Here is a 6148-nt window from a genome sequence, read left to right on the forward strand (position 1 = left end):
TTAGGGAATCTGGGACCACCCTAAAGGGACTGGGGAGTGGGAGTCAAGAGCCCCACCCCCTTCAAACACAAGCAGACTATTTAACTCAGTTTGTACCAGAGACACCTACTTATGCAGATGAGGATGCCTTAAGAATTTTTCCTTGTCCATACAGTAAGAAGTACCCACCAGCTGCTTGAGAACTGTGGCACTCTGCCCTTGCCAAGTCTTTTTCAGAGTCACTGCTTCCTAAGAGAGAGTCCCCATCCTGAATGAATGGCCTACATTCTTTGTTCCTAGATGTAGACATTTACAGTTAGCTGTATTAAAACACAAATTATTTGGTTGCACCCTGCTTACCAAATGATCTAGATTGCTCCGTATCAGCGACTTGTCTGCTTCATTATTTACCTCTCCCCCAGTTTTTGATTCATTGGCAAACTTCATCAGTGGAGATTTTGTTTTCTTCCTGGTCATTGGTAAAAATATTATCTAGCATAGGGCGAAGAACCAATCCCTGCAAGACCCCATTAGAAACACACCCCTTTGATGATGATGATTCCCTATTTACAATCACATTTTGAGACATCAATTAGCCAGTTTTAAACCCATTTAACTTGGGCCATGTTATAATTTTAACCTCATTCTAGTTTTTTAATCAAAATATCATGAGGCACCAAATCAGATGAGGGTAGCACTAAGTAACAAGGTGATGAGCATGATAGGCAGGGGTCACAGCCCACCTAGGGTTGCCAGGTGTCCAGTTTTTGACCGGAATCTCTGATTTAAAAAAAGGACCATGGTGGCTCTGGTCAGCACCACTGTTAAAAGTCTGGTTGGTGGAACTGGCAGGCTGCCTACCTGGCTCCGCGTGGCTCCCCAAAAGTGGTGACTTGTCCCTCAACTCCTAGGCAGAAACATGGCCAGGGGGGCTCTGCATGCTGCCCCCACCCTGAGCTCCAGTTCTGCAGCTGTGGGAGTGGCACCTGTGGGTGGAGGCAGTACACAGAGCCCCCTAGCCATGCCTCCACCTAGGAGCCAAGGGACATATCGCAGCTTCTGGGGAGCCCCCCGAGGTAAGCCCCACCCAGAGCCTGCACCCCTCACAACCTCCCACATCTCAACCACCTGCCCCAGCTCTGAGCCCCCTCCCACACCCAAACTCCCTCCTGAAACCCACACCACCTCCCGCACCCAAACTCCCTACCAGAGCTTGCACCCTGTACCCCCTCCTGAGCCCTCTCCTGCACCCAAACTCTCTCCCAGAGCCTGCATATCTACCCCCTGCCTCAGCCCAGAGCCATCTCCCACACTCCGAACCCTTCAGCTCCATCATCCAGCCCAGAACACCATCCAACCTCCTGCCTCAGCTCAGTGAAAATGAGCTAATGAGTGAGGGCGGGGGACTGCGAGTGCCAAAGGGAGGGGTGATGGAGTGAATGGGAAGGCAGGGCCGCAGGGCAGTGGCTGGACCTAAGGGAAGGAATAGGGCAGGGGGTGGAGCAAGGGGGTTCGGTTTTGTGCAATTAGAAAGTTGGCAACCCTAAGCACACTGGCTGCTTTTATTCAGGTCTGGGAGCATGGAGGAAAGGCTGAAGTTCTGCAGCATTTAAGCAGGCCACTAGTTTGCTCAGGTCCTTGAGTGCACAGTGCAAGGATAAGTAGTTCTGCTCATCTTAGACTTCTTTCCCCTAAGTTACTATTTAATGAAAAAATAAAATAGACTAATTATACAAGCCAATTTCTGCCTCTTGCCTAAAAGGGGGGTGGAAAAATCATCCTCTTTGTTATAAAACAAAGACTAGAGAGTTTAAGGAGCCTTCCAGTTCCTAGGCACAAGAGTATTTCTTAATAGGCTTCCTTATCCTGGGTATTCCAGAAATGTGAATTTCCTTGTTGTGTTGACTTTCAGTGCAGTCAGAGAGACACTCACCTATATGTTCAAATCAAGATTGTATTGTGCTATGGTTGGTATGCAAAAGAGCAGCCATGGGTTTGACATGTGACACACCTGCCCTCTAGTGGCCATGTGGCATGTATACTGTGCAGTTAAAACCACTACATTGGGCAGTTCACCAAGAAGCCCTTAACTACAACCTGTGATGTGGTTCCCAAGATAAATAAGGTAGATGAGCTAATGTACTACAGTTCTGTTTAAAAATCTCTCTCTCTCTCTCCTATCCTTTCACTTATGTGAAGATTGGTGGAGACGGGGTAAAGGAGGCAAGTGGAAACATGACCACACAGGAAACCAGCTGGAGAGAAGCTTGGAGAGAACAGAGACAGGGTAAATCTGAGACAGGTGCTGAAACAACAGAACCATAAGTGGAAGCAGCGTGATTAAAATCAGAGTACAGAAGAGCAACTAAATGGGACTGGCAGTGCAGCCGGAACAGTCAGTTGGCAATGACAATCATACCTGGCTCCATGACAGTGAGCCACTGCAGACTGGTGAGAACAGCAGGTGATGGCAGAGAGTGATGGATTCAAATGATATTTTCAAGGTGGTGATAGGAATGTGAAGAGATGCTGATGAATTGGTGCTGGGGACAAGGGGCCATCCTGCTTCTGTTGTCCACTGCTGCTGTTCTTCTAGGGTTAGGATTCGAGGTAAATGTACTGCTAGTGCTTCATCTGATGGGAGAGGAAGTGGTCAGGGTGTAGTCGCACTCTTGTTGGGGAGCTGAAGAGGACAGGTTGGTATTCTTCTCACCATTTTACAGATGAGCAACTTGGAAACATAAATAGGTTGACTTGCCCAATATCACAGGGTAAGTCTATAGCAGAGCTGGAAAATGAACCCAGAACTCCTGGCTCCCAGTCCTTAGTTCTAACTAGGTAACTACCTCAAATATCAGTGAGTGCCATTGAATCCAAGTACCATCTGAACGCTGTGTTGTACATGTGCCTGGTTTACATCTTTCTAGTACCCGCAGGTGATTGTCATGCTGTTTCTTGCCCAAGTTATAAATACTTTGCTCTTTTATTCTCTTTATAAGTCAGTCCCTTCAGCTCACAAATCTTATTTGGTGCTCTTCTCTGAAATTGTGCCAGTTTGTCTATATTTTTCTGGTACTGATGTGCACAGAAAGGAATGCACTATCCTAGGTACAGTCTCATCAGACCCAGAAAGAGCAGCTCTCACCTCTCTTCCAGGTGAGAGATGTGAAGACTCTGAATACAAAGCCCCAAATCATGGGTTGGTTGTTTTTGTTATTTGCATATTTTACCACAAACTTGTTTCTAAATCTCATAGGCTCTGTAGGTCTATTGGTATTAATGCTTAGCCTGCCTTGCAGCTTCTTCCTCTCCCAGATGTATGAGTTTACATTCTGTTTCCAAAGTCAAACCTCAGTTTATTTCCTGCCCACATTTCTAACTTCTCTACAAGTTTGTCTACACTGCAGCTGGCCAGTGCCAGCTGATTTGGGCTCCTAGAGCTCAGGCAAAGGGGCTGTTTAATTGCCATGTAGATGTTCAGGCTCAGGCTGGAGCCTAGGCTCGAGGAGCCTGCGAGGGGGGAGGGACTCAGAGCTCAGGCTGCAGCCCAAGCTGGAACATCTACATGGCAATCAAACTGCCCCTTAGCCAGAGCTGCATGAGTACCCCAGGTTTTTAATTGCAGTGTAGCCATAACCTGTATCAGTCATAACATTCTCAATGACTGCAAAATCTTTTTATTAGCATTAGTGTGGTGTGAAAAATGTTTCTTTGGAGCCTGTCCCTTGACAAAAAATAATTGACCATCCGTGGGCTACATTCTCTATTAATGTGCTAACTTCTCACCCAGATATGGAATTAAAATATTTAATAAAACCTAATCTAGTTGTATGCCAGAAAGCACCTGCTGCCATACTCCCTGTGGGTGAGATGTCCCAGCAGCATAGCAGCTGCCTAACACCCCTGCAGCTGTATAACTGCTATGGTTTCACAACACATGGTGAGGGCAGCTACAAACCGAGTACATGGGAATGCTGAATTTTCTGGATATAGCCCTGAATGGAGCAGGGAGACAGCCAAGAAGGTATAAAACTATAGTAACTGGGTCTGTAGTTGTACAGACCCAGTGGCCATAAAGCCCTGTTTATGGAGTTGCAGCCTCTCTTTCAGAGCAGGAACTAGAATAGGGGCTGTGGACTTGATGTGCTAGAAAGAGACTCCAGCCCCCTCCATATTTTTCTGCAGAAAATGTATTTTCTCAAGCTTTGTGCAAGTTTGGGGGTGAATTTCACCCTAATGCATTTGATTTTCTTCCCTCTGGGCCAAATGTAATTTATAGTAATGGAATTGTGGTATACATTTAGGACTATCCCCTACCCTCAGTCCAATGGCAGGTTTGTACGAAGATCAAGAGTAGAGTATGGCTTTCAGTAGTAATACAACTTTTAATTAGTATTTATACATGACTTTATTGACACATTCACCAACACTCAGTGGAAGAATAGTCTACTCTTTAGACCACCACTTTCCTCTTTTTAATTCATCCTCCTTTTGCTGTTACTATCCTATCATTTCTTTCCCTGCAGCTATTCCTCATTCCTCTCCACTCAGTGGGCTTCACGCCCTCATCAGTGAGGCAGTGCTGCCATTAGAAGAGTTATCATTAAGAGTTAGAGTTACCTTCCCTCCAAATTAGACTAACTTAGAGATGGAGGAGCTCACAGCTTTCAGAGATTGGTTCAGACTGGTATCAAGCACAGGAAATCAATCACTATCAGTTCCAAGCCTGTTCGTATCTAGGTGGTTTAGAATGAGGCTTGGAAACTTACTTTTTGTTATTAAATGAAAGCTGAGATTCTGTAGAATCTGACCATAGCATGCAGTCCATGGAAATATACCAAATGGACCAGGTATGTGACACCACAGCATGAAAACGTTAAGCATGATATATAGTCATAATATGATATAGCAAGTGTGTAAAGGAACAATGAGTGGCATCAGATTGACACTCAAACAGGTCATCAGCAAACTTAGAACATTTAGATCCATCACAGTCATCTGCCACTTGAGCTAATGCAGTAAGAGAGAGCAGTAGGTTGTCATCATCTTCTATGATGGCAATGATACACACACTTTGCTAGAGCGTTGTGGTGCTGACCATTAGCCGGCTCAAAGAAGTGTTAGGAGTGCTAATGCACCTATGCATGGTTACCAAAGAGATGTAAGTGGGCTACCAGCCCATTCACTTGTGCTGATAGGAATCAAGAGAATGCCAAGAGGCATTATAATGGGATCAAGCCAATTCACCTGTCTGTCAAAATAGTTCAAATAAATGTTAGTGCTATTGTCTACACATCTGTAATTTGATTTGCATTATATGTATACCCCATGCTTAATTAATCCTAGATCAGAGGTTTGTGTCAGCTGTAAGAGAATTTGCTTGATATGTAAACTTCTTGAAAGCTAATGAATGTCATCTGTATTGTTTTTACTTATCTATCCCTATTAGAATGTAATGGCAGGCAACTGCATATGTATATCACTATAACTGGATTACTTGTATATGCATAGGAAGTAAAATGTTAATTTCAAAACAAGTGGTCCTTGATGTGATGACCTGAGGTGAAAAACTCAAAACGCACTCTTCAGAGGGAGAGCCTATGCTTTGAGTACAAGCATTTGCTTGGCTGCGTTTCAGGGGAAACAGCTATAAAAGTGAGCCCTGGGAATGATCTATTTGGATGCTGTCAGGGGACACTGCAGATACAAAACAGAGGTCACCAAAGACATTTTGGGAAACCCTGAGAGACTTATGGAAGCTAGCAGACATCACTACTATCATTTTGGACTTACAAACTTTGACTCACCTGTTATGTATATTACCTGCTTTAACCTCTCAATATCTTTCATTTCTTTAGTTTAGTTTACTAAAGAAATTGGCTTCAGCATTATCTTTGAGATCTGAAGTATACCTTGACCTGGGGTAAGTGGCTGGGAGTAACCGGCAGTGTGACAATTTTTGGCTTTAATAACCTTTCATCATTAAGTGCTGTTTGTCTTGGTGGTAATATAGGCTGGAGTGTCTAAGGCAACTGGCTGTGTTTCCCTGGTAAGCTAGTATAGTGATCGAGGAGCACACAGTTGTTGCTGGTTTGGTGAAATCTAATTATAGAATATACCACCAGTTTGGATCTGTCTTCCCTGTTTTTTGACAGTTTGACCTGAGACT

The sequence above is a fragment of the Mauremys mutica genome, chromosome 1, assembly GCF_020497125.1.
Source record: "Mauremys mutica isolate MM-2020 ecotype Southern chromosome 1, ASM2049712v1, whole genome shotgun sequence".
Classification (NCBI taxonomy): domain Eukaryota; kingdom Metazoa; phylum Chordata; order Testudines; family Geoemydidae; genus Mauremys; species Mauremys mutica.